At 42.3% G+C, this 24,819-nt stretch overlaps 1 protein-coding gene across 3 annotated transcripts in view; it reads right to left on the bottom strand.

Moving 5' to 3' along the window:
- Positions 1-24,819, bottom strand: part of DPYS (dihydropyrimidinase) — a 91,908-nt gene that overhangs the window by 17,701 nt on the left and 49,388 nt on the right. The gene's annotated exons all lie outside the window — the stretch shown is intronic.

Genomic DNA, 24,819 nt, shown 5'->3' with positions numbered 1-24,819 from the left:
ATAGAATACTGATTTAAATGGAATGTAAACACCCAGCCCTACAGTTCTGTTGTGTACTTAACATTTCTGGTGAACTGTACAAGCTCATTAGTAATAAATAAATGAACATTGTTACAATTATTATTCTTAATTGTATTGTATATAGTTATGTGAAACATTTGTTTATCAATACCTAACAATACTTAGCAATACCAACATTGTCAACATGATCAAATCCACAGATAAGTATTATCACCCCATGTCCTGGATGAGAAGGCTGAAATACAGCTGTGTAAGAGCCTGCAAGGAGATCCAACCAGTCCATCCTAAAGGAGATCAGTCCTGGGTGATCATTGGAAGGACTGATGCTGAAGCTGAAACTCCACTACTTTGGCCACCTCATGCGAAGAGTTGACTCATTGGAAAAGACCCTGATGCTGAGAGGGATTGGGGGCAGGAGGAGAAGGGGATGACAGAGGATGAGATGGCTGGATGGCATCACCGACTTGATGGACATGAGTTTGAGTAAACTCCGGGAGTTGGTGATGGACAGGGAGGCCTGGCGTGCTGCGATTCATGGGGTTGCAAAGAGTTGGACACGACTGAGTAACTGAACTGAACTGAACTGAAGAGCTTGCCCAGTTTGATATTGAAGGAACCTCTGAGAGGTTGGAATCACTGCCACTTTTTGAGTAAACTGGTATATCTGTAACCCCATCATATGAAGATTTTAAAACTTGTGGTACATTTTCAATATTTTCTTAAACAAAAAATACAATACAGTATCATCACAAGGTTTATTAAATTATTACAAAATGTATTTAAAATCTTCTTATTACCAGTGCAGTAGGGGAGATGCTTCCCTCATAGCTCAGTTGGTAAAGAATCTGCCTGCAATGTAGGAGACCCAGGTTCAATTCCTGAGTTGGAAAGATCCCTTGGAGAAGGAAATGGCAACCCACTCCAGTATTCTTGACTGGAGAGTTCCATGGACAGAGGAGCCTGGCAGGCTACAGTTCATGGAGTCACATGAGTCAGACACAACTTAGCAACTAAACTACCACCATGAAAGATGTGGTCCACTGATGGAAGAAGCACAAGTTCAAAGTCACACAATTGCTTTTGTAAGGACGCTTCTCCCTTGAGCATGCGTCGTCCAAGGCAGAGGCCTTCTGCTCCAAGGCAGAAGCCACAACACACTTCTTAGATACCTTTGCAGCTGACCCCATCACGTGACCTGGCCTCCTCCAAAACGGTGCCCCCACACCAGTCTTTGCATGGCAAGCTGGTGGCTCAGGAAGCAGATGCCACAGAATCCATGTTGGTGAAGGTAGAGATGGATCAATCCTGTTTTTCAGGCCAGCTGTGACAGATGTTTAGCACTAGGGTTCAAGCCCTGCTTCAGTCAAACCATCCATGGTAGCTGAGCCAGGGGCAGCCCTGGGGCTCTCCACATCCTGTGGTAGACCTGGGGCATGGGTCCCAGCTACACATCCTCTCAGCCTGGTCTTCTGGCCCTCCTGGAGATTCTCTGAGCCACCAGTTCTTTTTAACACGTTCCTCTTTTGTTTTAACCACCTAGCTTAGAGTTCTTTTGCTTGCAGCTGAAGAAACCTGTCTGACACACATTTTTCTTTCAGCCATCTAAGAAGAAAGCAAGAACAACATGCCTGGGCTCTGACTAAAAGGGATTCAGTCATTGGACTAACATGTCATCATCCTAAGGTTCAGCGACACTGGGAGATTAAATTGGAGCAGGTGACAAATTGGAGCTTTGCAGTGTATTTCAGCCACACATGTGGTCCTATTCCGAGAGATGCAGTGTAACAAGCACTGTAGTTCCAACCCTTGACATTCACTCTCCCTTCCTCTGGTTTTAGCCACCCCAATTTTCCTTTAAGGAAACTCTCTCTTGAATTCCCTGGTGGTTCAGTGATTAGGACTCCATGTGTGTCCACTGCAGGGGTGGTGGGTTCAATCCCTGGTCAGAGAACTAAGTTTCTGCATGCTGTGGGGTGTGGCCAAATAAAAAAGAAAGAAAGAAATGCTTTTCCCCCATTGGAGTTAATCTGGCAAGATGGTCACACAGGGTGCCCTATTCTTCCCTGGCTAAGAAGTGGGAAACCACAATGTTTCCCAAGAATTTGAATCTTTGGCAGGATGACAAAAAAAAAAAAAAGTGATTGGAGGGTACATCCCTGAACACAGATCAACTTCTGCCACAGTCTGTCCAGGGTTGCTCTGGGCTCTGCTCTTTCAAAGCCTGGCCCATAGACTATTCCTTTGATCTGTGCGCTCCCCATGATCTTTCCGTAGACCATTTTTACTCACCTGAGTATAAGTTACTTGCTCTGGTTTGCAGCCAAAGACCCTGACTGATAAAAATCTTGGCCTTTGGAGAGTAATTCTTGTAATGAAGAGTCCATGGATGTCTCTGAGGCACAGTTCAAAAGGTCTGTTACTCAAAAAGAAATCAGAAGCTACTTTCCACCAAATCTGTCCACAGAACACATGTGATGTGGGGTGATGCTCCGACTCCATTCATTAGTCAAACCAAAGAGCTGTGAGATTCATCATCAAACATTTTTTTCAACTTAATGATATGCAAGCCAGCTCAGGAGAGGAGGAATTATAATACCTTCTTTTTGACTACTGATTGGATGGCTAGGCTCTTGGTCTGTCCCGGTGGTGACAGGAAAAGATAAGGATGATTAAAGCCTTCCCATCTGGGAAGTGAGGCTGGGGTTCCTGGACCATTGACTCTTCATTAGCAGATTCTCCATGGTCACCCTGCCCCAAGGGAAAAACTGCTCTCTGTCAAATGAGCTTTGAGCCTATATCAAGCAGGCACGTCTCTCTGCAGAGGGGTGTCAAGGTTGTCTTAGCGAGTCCCAATTATACACATCTTCAAGGCTTGAGCTGACAGGAAAGCAGAAGCCTTAAAGATAACATTAAGCTGTTTTTCAACTGAGTCAATAACTTTGATACCACTGACATCACAGCCACAGAAAAACATTCTGTCCCTTTGCAAATAGCTTCCTATCAAAGAGCTGCGTGTTCCTACAGATGAGAAAATCACTGAAGCAAAGCCTGCGGGAGATGGCAACACTGTCCGTGTGCTTTCAGAGAGAACACTGGGGAGAGGATGAGAATTTCTGAGAATAGTTGGGGGTCTTCCTGACCCCAGAGAAGTCACTTTTGTAGGTATTTTCTTATAGTTTCTCCAACTCAGCTACTTGGTCCATGGCATGAATAGATTCTTACCATGAGAACCAAATGGAAGTTAAAAGAATGTATCAGGTCTATTAGTTTCTTCAAAAATATATCCTGTCTCAAAAAAAGGGAGGGGTGGGAGGAATTGGGAGTTTGGGATTGACACATATATACTATTGATACTATGTACAAAGTAGGTAAGGAATGAGAACATACTGTATAGCACAGGGAACTCTACTTAATGTACTGTGGTCACCTGAAGGGGAAGGAAGTCCAAAAGGGAGATGATATTCACACAGGTATGGCTGATTCTGATTCATTTTGCTATACAGTAGAAACTAACACAACATTGTAATCAACTATACTCCAATAAAAATTAATTTAAATATATATATATACCTCATCTGTCTACACTGAGTTATGACACCTTATATATTGAACATGAAAGGATATTAACTATTTAAAGCTTCCCAAGAAGAACTAAAGAGACTCTTGATGAAAGTGAAAGAGGAGGGTGAAAAAGTTGGCTTAAAACTCAACATTCAGAAAACTAAGATCATGGCATCTTGTCCCATCACTTCATGGCAAATAGATGGGGAAAAGTGGAAACAGTGGCAGACTTTATTTTTGGGGGCTTCAAAATCACTGCAGATGGGGACTATAGCCATGAAATTAAAAGATGCTTGCTCCTTGGAAGAAAAGTTATGACCAACCTAGACAGCATATTAAAAGGCAGAGACATTACTTTGCCAACAAAGGTCCATCTAGTCAAAGCTATGGTTTTTCCAGTAGTCATGTATGGTTGTGAGAGTTGGACTATAAGGAAAGCTGAGCCGCCAAGAATTGATGCTTTTGAACTATGATGTTGGAGAAGACTCTTGAGAGTCCCTTGGACTGCAAGGAGATCCAACCAGTCCATCCTGAAGGAAATCAGTTCTGAATATTAATTGGAAGGACTGATGCTGAAGCTGAAACTCCAATACTTTGGCCACTGATGCGAAGAGCTGACTCATTTGAAAAGACCCTGATGCTGGGAAAGATTGAAGGCAGGAGAAGGGGACGACAGAGGATGAGATGGTTGGATGGCATCACTGACACAATGAACATGAGTTTGAGTAAGCTCTGGGAGCTGGTGAAGGACAGGGAAGCCTGGCATGCTGCAGCCCATGGGGTTGCAGAGTCAGACACGACTGAGCAACTGAACTGACTGAACAACACTATGAGGTAGGTGCTATTTTTTCTCCCACGCAATAGACAAGGATGATGACACAAAAAGGTGAATAACTCACAGTCTGTTACACAGCTTGTAAGTTCATGTAGCTCACATGAGATAAGAAGTTGGACTCTTAACCACTAGACAATGTAGCCCCTTGAAAGCTCTATGAGAAGTTACTTGCAAAGCATGCAATCGATGAAAACATTCTTCCTCCACCAGGAAACAAATGAGGAGCAGCTCATCCCATACTTCCTGGTATTTCTTAAGTCTGTTTTCTGTTTAGCCACAAGAGATTTAGGATGCTATTAAAAATTCCTTAAACTGAGATTGGTTATTCTCCAGGTGATCACGATGGAAGACTTTTTTTTTTTTTGACGTGTGTTCCAAATGTCCATTTCAAACTACTTCTCTGTCAATTTCTTGGATGTGGCAAGTTATATAAATGGGGAGCAAAGCAGTCACTTCTCTGGAAATGCTAAATGGTGCTGCTTCAAGTGCATTCTCATTATTAAGCAAAGTTGCTGCTCACTGCACCCATCAATCTTCCATCCTCTCTGCAGACTTCTGCACCGCCTCCCACAGAAGAGAAAATGGGAATTGCTTCAGCCACGTTATTAAATCTAAATTGGACAATCACTTGGAACTCTATTGGTGCTCCATGGATGACAAAACATTCAATGCAGATTCATAAAAATGCTGCCCAAACATTGACTTACAGAAATAAACTGATTAGGTAAACCAGCTATTTTGTCCTTGGAGTTATATTCTACAGGTCATGGGTAGTGGTATAGACTGCAGTTAGATACACTGGATTTAGATTCTAGAAAGTTGACCTTGGGCTTCCGTGGTGGCTCGGACGGTTAAGAGTCTGCCTTCAATACAGGGGAGATCCGGGTTTGATCACTGGGCTGGGAAGATCCCCTGGAGAAGGAAATGGCAACCGACTCCAGTATTCTTGCCTGGAGAATCCCATGGACAGAGGAGCCTGGTGGGCTACAGTCCATGGGGTCGCAAAGAGTCGGACACAACTGAACAGCTAATACAACAACAAGTTGACCTTGGAAGGAGGTACCACATCTTTCACCCCCTCACACAGCACTGAGCAAACAGGAGACACTTTGCATACATATTTGTTTATCTGAAAATAAGTTATTAGCTAATTTTGACATTACTACTTAACATAAATATTTCATGTTTTATATAGTAGTTTTCAGAAAGTGGGGAACTAAAAATAATTTAGTGTCTCAAAGGAACAGGAGCTGAATGTGAATCAGCAAAAGTTTAGCATGATTCTAGGATGCATGTTTTATGAATGTTAAACAAGTAAGTGCTTATTGCTGAGGTTGATTGTTAGCTTTCAGAAGGTGAGGCTGTGGGCTCAATATATTGGTTCTGAGTTAGAAATAACTTTCTGGTGTGGGGGGAGGTGGACTTGGCCTTGTAATTACATTGTTACCCTTCCTGGGAAGCTGTCTTGCTCTTAGCAAGATGACACTGATACCCTATCTATGGGTGCAACTTGGGCAGAAAAAGATGCGGATTTTCTACATAGTAATGCATGCTCTTTCAGTCACTTCAGCCATGTCCAACTCTTTGTGACCCTATGGACTATAGTCTTCCAGGCTCCTCCGTCCATGGGATTCTCCAAGCAAGAGTACTGGAGTGGGTTGTCATGCCCTCCTCCAGGGGCTCGTCCCCACCCAGGGATCGAACCTGCATCTCCTGCATTACAGGTGGATTCTTCACAGCTGAGTCACTGGGGAAGCTGTATAGGTTCTCCACACAGCAATACACTAGGTCAGAGTCACATAATATCCTCCCTGAAAATCAGAATAGACCAGGTCCCTAAGATTATGTTCAGCTCTAATAACATATTTTAGGAACAAAACAAGGCTTACTGGAATATAAAGGGAAGACAGTAGGGTTCTCAATAAAGGGATGGAAAAAGAGAACGCTAGACAACAGAAATGTCAGAGGGACTTCTCAACTTTTTTTTTTTTGAAAGGAAAAAGATGACCTATTTTCCCTCCATCCCTGCTGAAGGGAATAAAAAGAGGTAGTAAGCAGAGATGCAGATGAAATGTGGTATGACACTGGAAGATAACTTCTTGACAACCAGGAGGGAGATGTGCTAGTGAAGAAGAGCAAAGTCTATGGCCGGGAAAGAGATCCATGGACGTGGCTTCCAGTGAACTGTGTGAGAAGTCAGAGGGAATTTCCAGCTCCACAAACCTAAGAATGGACCCTTGGCTGCCAGCATTCCTGAGGCAAATAGAATGTCGAGTGATTCCATTTCCAAGTCACTTCAAATAGGGGCCCTCAGAAACTCCAAAACTGTCATTTGCTTATAATAACCATAACCAAAATACTTAGGATTTACTCTGTCATAGGCATTGAAAACGTTATCTCATTTAATCCTTGCAGTAAGCCTATGATATTGATGGATTATCATTATGCCTATTTTACGGATGAGAAAACTGAGGTCAAAAGAGGTTAAATTTTCCAGGACACAGCGAGCATGTGGCAAAGCTAGACCCTGAACTTCAGTTTGTGAAGTAAAAAGGCTTCCGCGTAATGATGAAAAGCAGCTTGATTTAATGGCAATGCAGGTTCTACACACTCTTTCAGACGTGGCCTGAGACAATCGGTTGTTAACTACGCAAAATGCTATGCTTATGTATTTCTGCCATGGCTAGCAAGTTTTTCCTCATGCTGACTGCTCAAATACCATCAGCAAGTTTTGAATGGATGGAGTTACTGATGATCCAAGTAGCTAAAGGGAATTTCCTTAGAATTTTTTAGACATGAATTGTGAATAACAAAGTAACATTTTCCGATCACTTTTTTAATTCTGTCTAAAGGCTGTGCTGTGGAATGATACTCCACAAGAGCCACTCAGATACCAGAGGCTCCCCCAGGTGTCACGGTGTGAGCCAGAGTCCCAGGTGTCCAGAGAAGGCGCTGACCTTGGATGTTCAAGAAGAGTCTGTAATCTCCCAAAACCCTAAATCAGGGCTTGGAAAACTATCGGAGGTTGCAGGTCAAATCAGGCCCACAGCCTGTTTTTGTAAATAAAGCTTTACTAGCACACAGCCATGTTCGTTCAGTTCTGTATGACTTGTGGCTGCTTTTGCATCACAATGGCAAAGTTGAATAGTACCAACAGAGGTAGCGACAATAGTAGCAATCATAAAACAGCGGGTTTTATGGCCTATAAAACCTAACATATTTTCTCTCTGGCCCTTTACAAAAGGAGAGTTCACTGATCTCTGCTCTAAATGCTACTGCCACTGATGCTAAGTCGCTTCAGTCGTGTCCGAGTCTGTGCAACCCCATAGACGGCAGCCCACCAGGCAAGAACACTGGAGTGGGTTGCCATTTCCTTCTCCAATGCATGAAAGTGAAAAGTGAAAGTGAAGTTGCCTGGTTGTGTCAGACTCTTCATGACCCCATGGACTGTAGCCTACCAGGCACCTCCTTCCATGGGATTTTCCAGGCAAGAGTACTGGAGTGAGGTGCTATTGCCTTCTCCAGCTCTAAATGCATTCAGTAGCAAAAAGAAAAAAACAAACAAAAAAAGACCTAAAATCTTGACAAGGGAGAGAGACACAGAAAGAAAAATAGAAGGACGGGGGAGAAAGAGAGAGAGGAAAGAAGAGGGGTAAAGAAAATAATAATAATTTTAAAAGTGCAAAGGAGGACAAAAACGGTGACCAAATCCTTGTGGGCAGAGGGGGACACACCTGTGACCATCCAGCAAATTCCAGGTGTGATCAGTGTCCATTAAACTATGTTCCATTTTGCAACAGCCCAGATCATTATCTCTGTTGAACAGCTGAGGACATGGAGACTCTGAGAGAGGCTGAGAAACCTGCTTGAGTCACACAGGAAGTGTATGTGGCCGGGCGGGAAATAAACGCCGGCAGACGATCCCCCCACTCCACCCTCCATCGCCACACCCCACCATCTATGAGCACCCCCTGCCCCAAGGATGAGAGCATCACAATCTTCACTCATTGACAAGGTTACTAGGACGCTTGGACTTCTAACAGTGAGTATCTGCTTTCCATCTGGGCAAGAACGCTGGTGACAGCTAATCATCTATTTCCGTCCGGGTGCACCGGAGCGTTTCAACGACCCTCTGAAAATAGAGCATTCTGGAGGAGTGAGCACAACGCCAAAGTCCCAATTAGCAGTACCGAAGACTAGTTCCCATTTAACCGGGCCCAAAAGGCAGCTGCTTCGAGGAAGCACTGTCGGGTCGAAGGAGCAGGCACCGGGGCTGATCGTGGTCACTGCAGCATCATCTCTGTCCTCCTCGGGCAGGTGCGAGGCTCAGACTCCAAGGTGGTGATGCTGAAAAGCTGCGCAAAGTGCAGCGGGCGAAGCTGACTGCGCTCGCCACTGAGCCCGCCTCGGGGCAGCTCATCCATAATGAAGCAGTGAAGGCAGCGGCGGCCCGACAAGCGCTCTGCCACTGCGGAGAGACAGGCAGAAACCTGCTGACTTGAGCAAACTGGGGTAACAACTGCCAACCCTCAGGGGTGCTTACAGCCCTGGGCACTGCTGCAGAGAATGCAGCTGTGTTAATGCCCTGACTCTGCATACAGTCTTTGACTTCGGGATTATAATCAGGCCCATTTGAGGAGGAGGAAATTGAAGCAAACCAAGGTTAGGCAACTCACCATCTGTAAGTGGAGAAGCCAAATTATAAACCTGAGAGGTCTGAGTCCAGGGAGGTCTGAATCCAGAGACCACGTGTTCTATGCTGCAGGCGCACCTTCCTTCCTGCCCTCTTGAGAGGCTGTCACTTTGCAGTGTCTGACAGATGAGACACAAGCCAACCTGGCCTGCTCTGAATCCCAGCTCTACCCTTTTCAGCCCTGTGATCTGAAGCTAATGAATAACGTCTCTGAAATGCTCAGTGTTATTACCTTAAAACAGATACCTGCACTGTTCATGGTATCTAAGCTTAAAACAGACACTCACATTGATCATGGCATCTAAGTTTTAGAGGGTGGAAGTGAAGCAGCAACCAATTTGCAGGTCAAATGATCTGCCGCCTCATCTCCAGGTGTGAGAAGCTCCCCTGGGTTCTTCTGCTCCGTCTTCATCAGCCTCCATCAGCTACTCTGACTCTAGGCTCCTCTGTCCACAGGATTTTCCAAGCAAGAATACCCAAGAGGGTTGCCTTCCCAACCCAGGGATCGAATGCGTATCTCCTGCATTGCAGGCAGCTTCTTTACCACTGAGCCACCAGGGAAGTCCATGTATGTATATATACATGTGAGCATATGTCTATTGCTTATACACATGTATATATGCATGTGTGTATACATCTGTATCTATATCTATATTTCCAGGTGGTTCCACTTCTCTGTTTGAACCCTGACTGATATATCCTGGATGGGCTACTTCTGGGATCTTTTCTTACAGGGATCTCTCTCTCTTTCCTTGTCTTTTGCTTTGACATCTTCACTGGATTTTCTTACAGTCACTAATAGCATCTCAGTGGCTAGGAGCCATGGCCAAGCCATGTATGATGAACATGACAATGATAAATAACATTCTGTTGCAGCTTCTATTTACTGCTTGCTTATTTGTCAAATCCTATGCCAGCATCTTTACATGCATTATTTTATTTAATCCTCACAATCCAATGGGAGCAGGATTTTTAAAATACTTATCTTGTAAATGAATAAATTGAGGCTCAGGGAAGCTGAGCGACTCACCTAAGATCATAAATAAGAGTCTATGTGACTCAAACACAAAGCACTTAGCCGCCATGTATTGCCTCCCGCTGTAAGTGATCCATCCAGAAAACAAGTCTGGAGCAAAATGCACATTTATAGGAAATTTTACCCCATGTTCTTCCAGAAACACTAAAGCACCTTAGAAGGAAAACATAATGTGAGGTAGGATAATTAGAGATAAAAACAGAACAGAGAAACTTTAGGCAAGAAGATGGTCCCAGGCACCTGTGGGTAGATGAATTTCAGTCTATATAGGAGATTAAACTCATTAGCATAAATTTCTATGCAAAACCTTTCCCCCAAACTAGGCAACCAAAGAATGAATCAATTTTAAGGCATTCTGTCATGTTTTCTTTTAGACCTTGTGAACAATTTATTCTCATTATTGCCAGAAAACAACAAGTGAGGCATGGAAAGACTAGGAGCCTTGTCATATATTTAGGAATTAGAAATGCTCTTATATAAAAGCAAAGCAACAACTTGAGTCTTTTATCATGTTGCTGAAAGCCATGCTTGGGTCATTAAACTCTTCTTGTCTCTGGTTTATCACTTAAATAAATGAGGTAGAATTACTAATTAGGCTTACAATGTTCCCATAAAGAAAGTTAGGTTCTAAGAAATGAGCTTCCTAAGTCCAGAATGATAAGAATACTATTTCACAGTTCTGACCTGCCAGCTATCCACAACTCCATTTGCTTCCAGAGGCGAAAAAGAAAATGAAATGAAGTCATCTTGGTGGAACATTGTAGAAAATCTCCATCCATCTATGTGTTTATCTCATACTCATGCATTTAACATATATTTATTGGTCACTACTCCATGCCATGGACTGTTTCAGGCACTGCGGATACAGTAGTTGAATAAAACAGAAAAAAATTCCAAGCTAAATAAAGCTCACACTCTACTCAAGCCTATTTCTGAATTTGCAAGGACCTCTTTGTTATAAGTATGACTCTTACATATGAACAAAGCCAATCTTTCAATAATAATAATAATGTGCATATAGGGCCTTCAGTTTATGCAAAGCACTTTCATGTAACTACAGCTTTTATTTCTCAAAAGAAACTTGTGGGGAGTTTCAAAAAATAAGACAGACTATTTAAATAAAGAGACAAACAATAATATGTTACCAAATGAAAAATATACAAAGCACATGAAAGGATATTTCTTTATAAGGAAAAAAAAAGCCCAATTAACAAACATGAAAAAATATTCAACTTCCTTAGTGCTCAAGCATATGCAATTTGTAGCTGAAAAGTAACAATTTTTACCTGAAAAAGCAGCAAAAATCAAAGAAAATCAAAGGTTGTACTCAGAGTTGGTCAGCAACAATGAGGAGGTAACCACATATGCAGAGAACCCTTAAACTCATATATTCTTTGGTGTAGTGATTCTGCTGTTAGTAATTCAGCCAATAGAAATAATCAGAAATTTGGATTTAAAACAAAAAGAGAGAGAAAGACTTAAAAACTGTAAAAGTGTTCCAAGTTATAACTAACATAAAGAAATTATACAGACAGCCTTCCACATGGTCAAACATCCATCGCTGCTTAACACTCCTTTGCGATGTGACATCTAAGGGGTTTTTTACGTAAAAACCACAAGAACAACTGCATCCCAGTGACACGCCAGTCAGAAACTAAATGTGCGGAAGAGGATTTGTAAACAGGATCGAAACTATGATTGGAATTCTGAAACTATTGTTGATTCTTATAAGCTTTTTTTTTTATTTCCCATAGGTTCTCCAATCATAAAATTCATTTACTTTGATACTTCTCTGCTAGTTGAGAAATCTCTCACCACTCTGAATGTGATAATGATAAAGCTATTGCTGTGTGGTGCTTAAGTTGCTCAGTCGTGTCCAACTCTTTGTGACTCCATAGACTGTAGCCAGCAGGCTCCTCTGTCCCTGGGGATTCTCTCGGCAAGAATACTGGAGCGGATTGCCATGCCCTCCTCCAGGGGATCTCCCTAACCCAGGGATTGAATCCAGGTCTCTCGCATTGCAGGCAGATTCTTTACCATCTGAGCTGCCAAGGAAGCCCGATAAAGCTACTAATGTGCTTTAAGTTTTACCTATTATGCACACATCATGTGAAAGGTATTATCTCCTTCTCCAACAAGCCCCAGAGCTTGGAACTATGATTCGCACATCTACATTAGTGTGTCTGAGAGGAACTGAGACCTGAAGAGGTGACTAACTCATCCAAGGTCACGTAGCTCGTATCTGAGATTTGAATCTAGTGACCCAGTTCTGCTCTGAACCTCATACCCCTTAACTACACACCCTGACCTTTTACCTTATAGTAAATATGAAGAGTTTTGTTTTAATCTGTCCAATTAGGTTCTAAGTTCATAAGGGGAACACATTTCTCACTCAGCTTTGAGTATGATGTCTTACACCCACATGGCATTCAATAAATGCTTGGGTCATAAATGAAAGCTGCAGTTGTTTTGAAGTCATTTCTACTTCATTCAATTTTCAGTCTTTCTCTAGGTTGTCAGGAGACTTTTCTGTCCCCCAGGGAAAAATACCTTAAATCAATTCCTTTTCCCCCATTATCTTTGCCATTACCTTGTTTGAGACCTTAATCCTTCAACCCAGCCTCCACCAATAGCCTCCTGATTATTCTCCCAGATTCCAACCCAACCTGTACACTCATGACCCTAAAACACTATTTAATCAAGGTTTCCCAACAGATGAGCCCAGATGCAAGATTGAAACTCTGAGATCCCAGGGTGACCAGGTATGGGCAGAGCTCCTAAGCTAGGTCACCTTTGACCAAAAGCATCCTCCCAAGTGACAGGCAGTCCTGGTGTAGGCTCAGGCTGAGGATTTTTGTCTGGATGTGAGATTTTCAGTGTTACTGGAAAACTGGCAAGGTTCCGGGCAAACCAGGACAAGTTGACTTTGCTATATTCTCCTTCCAGTCTCCAAATCCCCTTCTCTTTATTGCCATGTACTCTACAAATAACCATTTTCTACTTATGCCATGTAAAAATAGGGAGGCACAGATTTAGATCAATTCAAATCGTCACACAAAGACATTCAATAGCTCGTGCTGCCTAAGAGAAAATCTTCTGGACTTAAACTACCACTCAAAGCCCTTGGCAGTTTGGCCGGGACTAATCTTGTCTCCAGCTGCTTGCCCTCTTGACCGCTCTGCCCAGCCCCTTCTGTCTCTTGATTGCCTATTGAATTATCTTTTCCATTTTCCCTCATTTCTCCCCGATTCTTCATCTGGAGGGCTTTACTGCCCCCTGTCTACTCATCCAGATCCTCCCCTCAAGGTGATTCAGTTAGTTCTGCGCCCTTTGCCAAGCCCAGCTCAATCTTCTGTCCTCAGCTCAGGACAATTATTTGAACCATTCATTAGTAGGAATCAAGTGCATGAGACCCTGCCCTCTTCTTGAACTGATGTGTTGAGAGGTTATAACTTTCCTCTTCCAAGAGTTACCTTATCCTTTCCCATGTTTATATCTTGTCTGTCCAACCAGAATGCAGCTTTAGATGGCAGGTGGTACACTATATATTTATGTCCCCCACAGTGTTTAGCAATGCCGTTTCTTATATCGAGTGAGCACACAATACATGCATGTTTATAGATAACTGGTCTGTCTTTCTCCCCCACCTCCACTGCATAGGGAATTCAGCAACCCTTCTACACAGATGAATACTCCAATTTTGTGTGTGTGGCTAAACTGCCTTCTCATTTTTCTGCCTCCAGACTCTTAGTTTTTCTTAAATGCCTGGTAGGAGAATAGAACCAACAGCATAGTATAAACACTTCCTTCCCTGGTGACCAAAAAAAAAAAAAAAGGACAGAATCACATCGGAGGTGGGGTTGGGAAGGGAGACAGGAAGAAAATATTATCACAGAAATGTAAAGAAACAACCTTTAAGAAACTTTGGAGAGGCGAAGAGGATTCCAAATAGAGGAAAAGAGAGAAAAGGTAGAGGGGGAAAAGGCTTCACAGAAAAGAAAAAAATCAAATAAGCTGTCTGTGTTAGCGTACGGCCAGAGAATGTGCAGAGAGGCCTGGCACAGACACCACGCTCTACCTGGAGGCGCCACTCCTGTGACCCCCTCCAGAAAGCCGCCCTTGACGGGCACCGTGCAGATGGTGGGACGTGTGTCGGTGCCCGGGGGGGCCCAGATGCCTGGTCAGCATTTAGCCCCAGTTACAGGACCCAAGGCAGGCACAGGGAACTGATGGAAAATTTCCTTCAGGCAACATAATCTCGGCATAAAAAACAATATTGATCCATTTGCCTTCCAGCCAAAGAGAAATCAAGTTAGACAAAGGAAATTAGGCAGTAGGTTTAATGTGACTCCAACTGCAGCTGCAAAATAAACCTAATATACCCTGACTCTCCTTCCCCAGCCTGCTCTGCTTTGCACTGGCCACTCTTCTGGGAGGGCACAGAGTTTGCGCAGGAGCAGGAAACCTTATAAATGGAAAACGTCAACTGTCCTCTGGTGTTCAGAGAATCCCCCAGCCAGCAGGATGTGCTGGGAACTGCAATCCCGGAGCACTGGCAGATTTGCAGGGACCTATATCACTCGCTGGCCAAGCGCACACTTGTCACTGAGGACAATACATGCAATCCGCTTCTCTATAGCCCAGCAAGGAAGCTGTGATCTTGAAGTCGGGGGCGGCCTGCTCTTCATGAACCTATACATATACATGTGTGTATATATATGAATATAAATTTAATCTCAGTTTACACGTGATGAGAGTGGGGGAATCAGGACCAACATGTATGTTTGCCCAAAGTATGTGAGGCTATAACCAGAGTTCCTGATGAATAGGAAACAGTTATATGTCTATGTGGATGTCTCCTGGGTCAATGCTAAGAGTCTATATTTCAGGATGAGGGATGCAGTTAGAATAACAAAATAGGCACAGGGCCAGGTCTAAAGGTAGATATTTGCTGCATCATCTCAAGGGACAGGAACTGATCCTGAGCCCAAGAAGTCTAACTCCACTTCCTCCCACCCACACCCCAACTCCACATTCTGTCCCACTCTGCTAGTGAGGGCTGATCCCTGGAATGTCACACTCACAGTTCAGAAAACAATAACTGCAGCAAAAAATGCAAAAGCCACCACCTCTCCACCTACCCCCAAGCCAAGAGTGGGATTATGTCTTACTTTTGTCTTCAGCTGCCTACTGTGGTCTTTGACACATGACTCATTGGAAAAGACCCTGATGCTGGGAAAGATTGAGGACAGAAGGAAGTGGCAGAGGATGAGATGGTTGGGTGGCATTACCAACTCAATAGACATGAGTTTGAGCAAACTCTGGGAAACAGTGAAGGACAGAGAAGCCTGGCGTGCTGCAGTCTATGGAGTCGCAAGGAGTCAGACAGGACTTAGCGACTGAACAACAAAAAAGGGGTCCAATATACCATTCTTAATGACTGAATAAATGAATGTGGGACGAGATAAAATGTACTACAGACAAATGGAAAGTTCTGCATTTACTTACAAAGAATCATGCAATTTTATATCCTTCTACTGGCAAAAATTTGACAGCATTTGATATAAAACAAATCAGGGACTAGATGGATGTCCTATAGAAAGTCTCCCAGTGTACCAAGGATGGACACAGTGTCTGAAATAGTGAAAGACTGGAAAAAACCTAAACATCCACCAGCATTGGAACATATATAATCAATCATGCTATATTCATAAAACAGAATATGATACAGCAGTGGAAATGAGTGAAGCACCTACGCATTTCAACACAGATGAGTGCCATAAACATAATACTGAGAAAGTATAATGATAAATGTGGTACAATTCACATAAAACCAAAAATACACAAAATACATATATTGTGCATATGCTGTGTTTTGGAATGACTTATGTATTGCACAAATAGAAATAATGCATGGAAGCAATAAACATCAAATCCAGGATTCAAGTAGCTACTGGGGGGAGGGGAGAGATGGGTTTGGGAAGGTTAATACACAAGTGTTAATTGCATTGTTTTTTGTACCTTTTGTTTATGTTAAATATTGTGTCTTTGAAGGATTATGGACATTGTAAATTACTATCTGCTCAAGGGGACTTAAGAGTGTGGGACCAAAAATAACCATTCAGTATAATCTTCTCATCTTAACATAAATATTAACACCAGAGAAGGCCCTACACAAGTTTCTACATTATTGACTGAATAAATGTGATAAGATATTAAAACTCTATATAATTGCTCATATTTCACGTTTTTAATCTTCAAATGGCAATTTCATAAGGTATTGGGTCAGCCAAAAGATTAGTTTGGCTTTTACTGTAAAATTTTATGGAAGAAATCGAATGGACCTTTTGGTCACCCCAATATATTCTAGAAAAATGTCATAAAGGTAATGAAGAGTTCTTTACTTAGTTGTAAAACCAGTCATCTTCATAAGTTCCTGCTCTGGTGGTATTACAAGGAAAGTCAGATCCAGTTCTAGGACTTGCATCTTTGTAGGATATGGACAGGTGTCTGTCAAGAGAAGGGTGAGCAGAAGTGTGCCCAGGATGTTGGGATTCTGCTAATTATGGTCCTCAGGATCCACTGAGGGATCTGAGGATGCTTATCTGGTGATGGGATGACTTATTGGAGCCAATATCTTCAAATGTTTGAATGAATGAATGAACTATTATCTGAGAGTGTAGAAACATTCCTTACAGCTTCAGAGGCCAAACATGTTAGGAGCTGGAAGGAGGTAGTTTTTAATGCAACCAAAGTAAAAACATCCTAACAATTAAAACCATCCCAGGAAAGATTAAACACTTTGGTTAGGTGGTGAGTTCCCTAAAATGAGTAGTAATCAAACAGGGCTATAGAGAACTCGTTTGGGGAGTTTATTGGATTTTGAGTTCCAAAGTCTTCTCATGCACTTTGAGAACCCCTGCTGCTCAGACCTGAGCATCAGAAGTCCCTGAAGGGCTTGTGAAAACACAGGTTGCTGGGCTCCACATGCAGTTTCTGAGACAGTAGGCCCCAGGAGATACCTGAGAATCTGCATTTCTAATAAATTCCCAGATGATTCTAATGCTGCTGGTCCAGGGACCACACTTTGAGGACCTCAGCTCTTTAAAAAAAAAAAAAAGGGTAAAACAGCTTACATTAAGGTTTGTGTGTGGTGGGGGGGGGGGGGGGGTTGAGTTTTGTTCAAGCCATTAAAATAACTTCCTAAATGACTCACTGCTTCCAAATAGACTTCCATTGCGATCATCTTCCACAGAGAACAATGCATTGTTAACAAGGCTTTCTCTAAAGGCCTTTGTAGGAAGCTATGGCTCTTGGCTGTGCTTTAAAAGCAAAGGGCCCTGGGATTCTTTGCAGGTACTGATATTAAATTTCCTTCCACCCATTTTTACTTTGTCTCCTGACCCCTCCATAACCAAGGGCCCGTGTTTTTCAAATAACTAACCAGAATTAGGGGTGAGTCTGTGACCAAAACACAGAATCATTTAACCCACAAAAGAATCCAATCTGGCTTAAGCCACATTCATGGCCAGGCTAGGTCTGGCAATGCTACTGGTCCTTGACTCTGGAATGTATCCTTGTCAAGCACTGCCTTGGGGAAGGAGAAGACAGAAGTGCCAAGGATCTTTCTTTTTTTCCAACTCAGATGGGAAAATGTAAAACCCGGATCTTGAACCTGTTTCAGGAACAGATAAACAAGGCCCAACAAAAAATTTAAAGTCACATTTATTCACTGGCCCAAGACAATTAATATCTGGTTTAGTCACTCAGTAAATCACTACTGAACTTCTATGTATTCCTGCAACTGTTTTGGTACCTAGGGATATAGCTGTAAATAAGACAGGCAAATGCCTAAGACAGAAAAATGTATAATATATGTGTGGTAGGAAGAAAAATATAGCAGGTGCTTAGTTAGAGAAGACTATGCCTTTCATACAACCACCTCCCCTTGGTGCTTATTTTTTGCCCAAATCCTAATGCTTAAAATAAACTGTGCTTACTCTGGCAAAGGCAAACCATCAGTGATAGAATGGGTTACTGTGATCTGTTTCTAAGCTGCTTTTCTAATTTGAAAAAAATGCAGTTATTAGTAGTGAAGTCCTTGGAAATCATTTCTAGTTCACTTGAAAGGTTCAGTTGCATAAGGACATGTTTAAATAAACAACCTGGAATAAATAGTGGTGAAAATTTTACCCATATGTAATCAGCAAGCTAGCTTTTCTCACGCATAGTCCAAAACTGTTTTAAAAGCAAATATCTTCTGAAGGTCACAAAGTGGATCTTAGCAGATTGTTGAAACTGTTTCACTGCAAATAATCTCTTAAAGGAGTCAGCTCCGGGAGCACATGAGTTCTGATTTAATCATGTTATCTTAGCCAAAAGACTCCATTTAAGCGTCTTCATTTTGGTCCTTCTTGCTGCAAGTTGCAGGTGTGTAAGAAACACAAGAGATTGAGCTTTCTCATGATTTTAGTATAATTTCATATAACTTTAGTACTGTATGGTATATGATCTCATATAACTTTAGTACTGTTTGGTCTGCTTTTGAATCATAATTATAGTTAACAATAGCTCCCACTTATTTAATCAACTGACCATCAACTGCCACTGACCACCTACAACTACTGAGCACCTACTGCATGCCAGGCACTACGGAACATTAATTATGTATGGAGCATTTCAAATAGTTGGTTTTTTATTTGGTTTATTATTCCAAGCATTTTATGTACACTGTCTTAAATGCAACAATGCTATGAGATTAGATATCATCATCATCCCTATTTTACGAATAAAGAGACTGAAATTCGGAAAAACAAAATAACATTCCCAAGGTCACACCAGAGAGTATGTGGTAGACAGAGGAGCAACTGAACCGCCAAGGCTTCTCTTTACAATCTTGTTCTGCTCCTGCCCCAGCAGGTAGGCTAGATTTTATGTGGGTTAGCAAAAGTCTTTTATTCCTCGAGATACTTTGCTATCATTTGCCAGAGAATTGTCATAATTGCTCTATAAATCTATGGTAAATCTACTATGTGGTGGGTGCTCAGATAGCTGTGCAAAAGCAGAGGCTGGACAACCTTCACCAGATGCCACGTTGCCCCCATGAACGTCTGCAAGGCAACACGGTGAAAAATCATGGCGTAAATCATCCTCGTTTCCTGTCGCCCATCTGGTACAAGGCTTGGCTCTCTCTTCCGTCCTCCCACAGGATGTGTGCTGCGATAGTGTGGGTTTGGGGACTAGAGGAGGCGTGAGTTATAAACAGTCTTAGAAACAGGCATTAAAAGCAGAGCCTTCAGGCTGACCAGCGTTTACAAGCAGAGACACGTAGCTGTGTCTGTGTGTCTGTGAGTGTGTGCTAGTATGTGGGCATGCTGACGCTTCTTTTGAGAAGGAAGGTCTTAGTGTATACAAATTAGTTAAATGGTACACAGTGCAACTTCAAGGGGAAATGCCCAGTAGCTTCCATGAAATAGTCACTGACAACACAGCTGTAATAATCAACCACAGTCACCACCCTTGACCAAAGGGCACCTTACTCCCTATTTCTTGTTTTTCCCCAAGTCCCACAATCCCCACTGCCCAAAGATGAAATCATCATTCTTATCCTGCTTTCTTTCACACCCAAGGCCCTCTCTAGATCCAGGAGGGCACTTTCTTAAGCTGCAAGTCATTACTCTTCTCTGAATATAGTTAAATTCATTTATCTCTATCTTCAATGAGAAAGGGAAGGAAATTAAGCAGGAAAGACAGCACAATGCCTTCAAGAATGGCATATTCAAGGTCAAAACCTGCAATAATTGAGTTAAAAAAATAATACACACAAATAACTGTGAGCAAAGTATGCCTGCTTTGCAAAACACAGTCCAGTCTAGGAGTCTGCATGAAATGTTCCAGCGCACACAATGTGTTGGCTGTGTGTTTGTGTGCTTGAGATTCTGTGAAATACCCTGCAGCTCATAAATACTGAAAAGGGACAGTTGCCATAGTAACTAAGTGCTATTTAATGAATACAGAAGAACGGAAGCTCATAGGATAGTCTTAAACTGCCAGAACATGAGTTACTGATGCTGCTATGAGCTTGCAAGTAACTTACATGCCATCTTCACTAGTAAGGTTTTTAACAAGTTGGCCAATTTGACTGGTCTCTGTCTTCACCACGTGATACTGACAGATTTTGTCTTGACATCACATGAAAATCACACTCTTGATTTCGTCCTCCTGATTCTAAGTTCTAAGATATCCTGCAGAAATGGGCCAAACATTTAGATTGGCAACATGTCCTTAAATTCGCTCTGACTCAAGTTGTGACATGTTAGGACACATACCTCTGTCACAAGCAATAGACCCTGGCTCCATGGGCCATCACGCTGCATACAGCAGACTCTTTTTTACTTCCAAAAAAGGTGAATGCTCCATATGCACGAAATGCAGTTTGTTTTGATTGTGCACAGAATAGCACAGAAGAGCTATTGCACTTGAGTTTTGCAGAAATTTTTACAGGCTAGCAACGTCTTAGGTAATCTTTCATCAGGATGTCCAAACCTTCTCTACAGACTCCCACTGCCAATCCTGTCTCACCATCCATCACCACATGTCAGATTCCTCACTCTGGAATCATCTGGCTTTTTACAGGTTTAAAAGAAAAAAAAAAAAGCCTGGTGTACTGCTTTTCTTTCTCTTCATCTCCCTCAGTCACTTTAATGCAACCCATTTTTAGGGTTACAGATTGTGTTGCAAGCATACTTACCTCACATACCATTAAAAAGTAATGAGAATTAAAAAAAAGAAAGAAAGAAAGGAAAACATCTATGTACCATGAAGCCAAAAATCATTAGCAAGTGCATCCATCCTCCAGGGGCTGGTTTTTTCTTGCATAACCAGCAGCTAGATTGGCCTCGTTTGGGCCCCTAGCTCAGGGTGGGCTGTGCGCGCCCCCTTCAGGTTCTTGGGTGAAATGCACATTGCTCTCATTTGACATTGTTGGGCGATTGCTTTTGCTAAAACCTTTCGGGAAATTTGGAAGGAAAATTCTGTCCAGTCTCTTAATGGTGTGGTCAGACAGAAAGCTTTCACATCACCAGCCTTCAGATAATAATAAACTCATGTAAAATCATCCCTTTTTATAAAGGTATATGTTGAAAAGAAAAAAAAAAACCTATAGATACATCTGTTTGTTCATTTAATTAAATAATGCTTCCCCAGTAGATAAGCTCTATTTAAAATTGCCTCTATCTGTAATAAACAAAATTAAAACTGGAAGAGAGGCAGCCCATGGCCTCCTCATCCTTCTGTTCCCTTCCACGTCTTGAACCTGTTCTTTCTGCCTTGTAACCCCAAACCTTAACTGCCTCCACTCAGACAAACCCTCGTATCCATGCCTTGTTTGTCTGACTCATGTTCAGTCTTGACTCAGGTCAGGGGCTCCCTTGGTGGCTCAGACGGTGAAGAATCTGCCTGCCATACGGGAGACTAGAGTTCGATCCCTGGGTCAGGAGGATCAGGTCGAAAAGGAAATGGCAACCCACTCCAGTATTCTTGCCTGGAGAATTCCACGGACAGATGAGCCTGGCGGGCTACAGTCCATGGGGTCACAAAGAGTTGGACATGACTGAGCGAATAACACACACTCAGGATTAGAAGTCTCATCTTCTCTCCTCTCTTAATGGTGGGCCTTAAAGGTCTTTTGCCAATGGCGGCACTAATAGAAGAAGGATCTTTCTTTCTCTGAACTTCAGGGGTGCCTTGTTGCCTAGCATGTGATATTCTTAACACATTCCTTCTGAAACTGAGACTATTCGGCTTTATCTCTCATCTCCTCTCTGTAGACAGTCAGCTTCCCAAAGGCAGTGCCTGGCTCTTGTATAACCTTGGCCCTCATGCCAGTCTCTCAGGGCTGCTCCTTGCTGAGTGAATGAACCAGGAAGATAGCCCTCTGTTAACTTCATTTTCTTTTCCTGTTATAAGAGTTGCTTAAAAAGCTCATTGCTTCCCAACCTCAAAATAAAGGGGACACAATGAAAAGCAGACCCGTAAAGCAGTTCTTCCTCCTTTGCTCAGAAAATCCTTTATCCTTTCTTCATCTTCATTCATTCATTCTCTCAACAATTATTTATTGATTCTTGTGAGGAAATAATGTTCTCCTCACTTTTCCTCTCATTTTAATCTTTGCTGAAGAAAATCTTTCCCATTTTCCTCACCAGCCCTGGGATCAAACCGGGTCTCCTGAATTGCAGGCAGATTGTTTCCCGGCTAGCCACCGGGGGAGCCCCTCAAAGACCAGAGAGAATTGAAAACACTTGAGTGTTGACTGTCCTGTCTAATTCCTAGCCTTGTGGACAGACATAGGCAGGCCAGTCCCTGCGGATCTTCTCTTTAACCCTTCCCCTGGATAGCTCCCGTGGTATCAGCCTCAGGAGTCTCCTCGGTTCTTACAATGTCTGAGAACAAGATCAGTTCAGGTGTAAAGCATTGTCTTCCTTAGACAACTGGACAAAGAAAACCGACCTGAACTCAAGGTTGTGAATAATTCGCTTCCTTTACTTACACATATATTGTTGCTTGGAAGATATTTATAGGCTGTGATTATGTCTCTTTGAGTCATGTTTTTAGACTATATAAATTTAGACCACTCTCTCACCAGTGTTAGCTACTGATCTCTGTAACATTCTTTGTCCTTCCTTTCCTATTCACTTGTTTCAGAATAGTCTGTAATGATCCAAATGTTAAGTTCTTATTCTTTTTAAAGATCTATATATTACTTGCTTAATTTCCCTAATTTCTAGCCTAAAATAACTAACTTAAGGTCAAGCCAAAAAGCCTCTGTGCTTTTAAGTTTCTCTCTACCACTTTTTTTCATCAGTTCTCTAGTATTTCTTATATAATACCTGTCCTTCACTTTATAACAGTAATGATAACAGAAAATTAAATATTCACATTTTTATATACGTGCATTTTGGGAAAAGGTTACATACTGGTCTTTGATTACTAGTTCTGAGTCTTCTCTCTGATGTCTGCTTATTGTATATAACTAAGGGCTAAGCATAATGAAACCCAGCACAGCCTGAGAGCCTGCTGTGTAGTCTGGTCCTAGCTCATCAATGCTAAGCTGCAGAAGCCAGGCACATCATTTAAGGTCTCTAAATGTCCACTCTCTCATCTGTAAATGAGATATTAATAATAATTATTATGCCTACTTCAGATTTTTTTTAAGAATCATATAAGAAATGTAAAAATGTTTTAGAACCTAAGAAAGTGTTAGAAAGTTACATAAAAATAAGATATGTATTACTATGGTTATTTTACATATATCTAGTTTGGCTGGTGTCATTCTTTGCAATACTCTTTCACTGTTAGGTGTTCTCAGCTATTTTGCCTGTGGTGACCAGGGAGGCAGATAAACTATTGGGTTCTATTTCTCTGACTCTCAGAGTCTTAAAAAAAACACACAGAAAATCTTTTCTTATTTTAATGTCCTTTTCAAACACAGAGAAATGTTATCTTTACTTGGCAGGATGTACTGAAATGATCTAGCTCTCTTTGGATTTCTTTGACTTGTATCTTACTTCTCCAACCCTTTAAGAATTTTCTCTAATCCACAGTCAGAATTTTTTGCACTATCATTATTCATCTTTTCCAATGTGAAAACTGCAGAATGTGAGAAATGGGGTTAAATAGGTGGTTGAAGAGGAGACTCCATGAATAATTAATCTGGAAGAATATAGGCATACCTTGGAGAGAGGGCAGGTTTGGTTCCAGAGTACTGGAATAAAGCGATTATCACAATGAAGCAAGTCACATGAATTTTTTGGTTTCCCAGGGCAAATAAAAGTCATGATAATATTGCATTGTAGTCTATTAAGTGTGCAATAGCATTATGGCTAAAGAAACACTATGCATACCTTAATGAAAAATTATTTTATTGCTAAAAAAGGCTAACCATCATCTGCTGCTGCTGCTGCTGCTAAGTCGCTTCAGTCGTGTCCGACTCTGTGCGACCCCATAGACGGCAGCCCACTAGGCTCCCCCCATCCCTGGGATCTCCAGGCAAGAACACTGGAGTCGGTTGCCATTTCCTTCTCCAGTGCATGAAAGTGAAAAGTGAAAGTGAAAGTGAAAGTGAAGTCGTGTCCGACTCTTCGCGACCCCATGGGCTGCAGCCCACCAGGCTCCTCTGCCCATGGAATTTTCCAGGCAAGAGTACTGGAGTGGGGTGCCATTGCCTTCTCCAAACCATCATCTGAGCCTTCAGCAAAGTCCTAATCTTTTGGCTGATGGAGGGTCTTGCTTGGATGTTGATGGCTGCTGGCTGATCAGGATGGTGGTTGCTGAAGGCTGTGGCAGCTGCGGCAGTTTCCTTTTTATTATTGTGTATTTATTTTTGGCTGTGTTGGATCTCCACTGCTCCGCGTGGGCTTTCTCTAGGCAAGTGAGCTTCTTGTTGTGGTGGCTTCTCTTGTTGCAGAGCATGGGCTCTGGGGCGTGCAGGCTTCAGTAGCTGTGGTGCATGGGCTTAGCTGCCCCACAGCATGTGGAATCTTCCCTGACCAGGTATGGAACCTGTGTCCCCTGCGTTAGATTCTTAACCACTGGACCACAAGAGAAGTCTGGAAATTGTCTTAAAATAAGACAACAATAAAGTTTGTTGCAATGATTGGCGCTTCCTTTCATGAA

The sequence above is a fragment of the Odocoileus virginianus genome, chromosome 15 (assembly GCF_023699985.2).
Source record: "Odocoileus virginianus isolate 20LAN1187 ecotype Illinois chromosome 15, Ovbor_1.2, whole genome shotgun sequence".
NCBI classification, from domain to species: domain Eukaryota; kingdom Metazoa; phylum Chordata; class Mammalia; order Artiodactyla; family Cervidae; genus Odocoileus; species Odocoileus virginianus.
The sequence above is the reverse complement of the archived record's forward strand: the minus strand, read 5'-3'. Positions and strand labels throughout refer to the sequence as shown.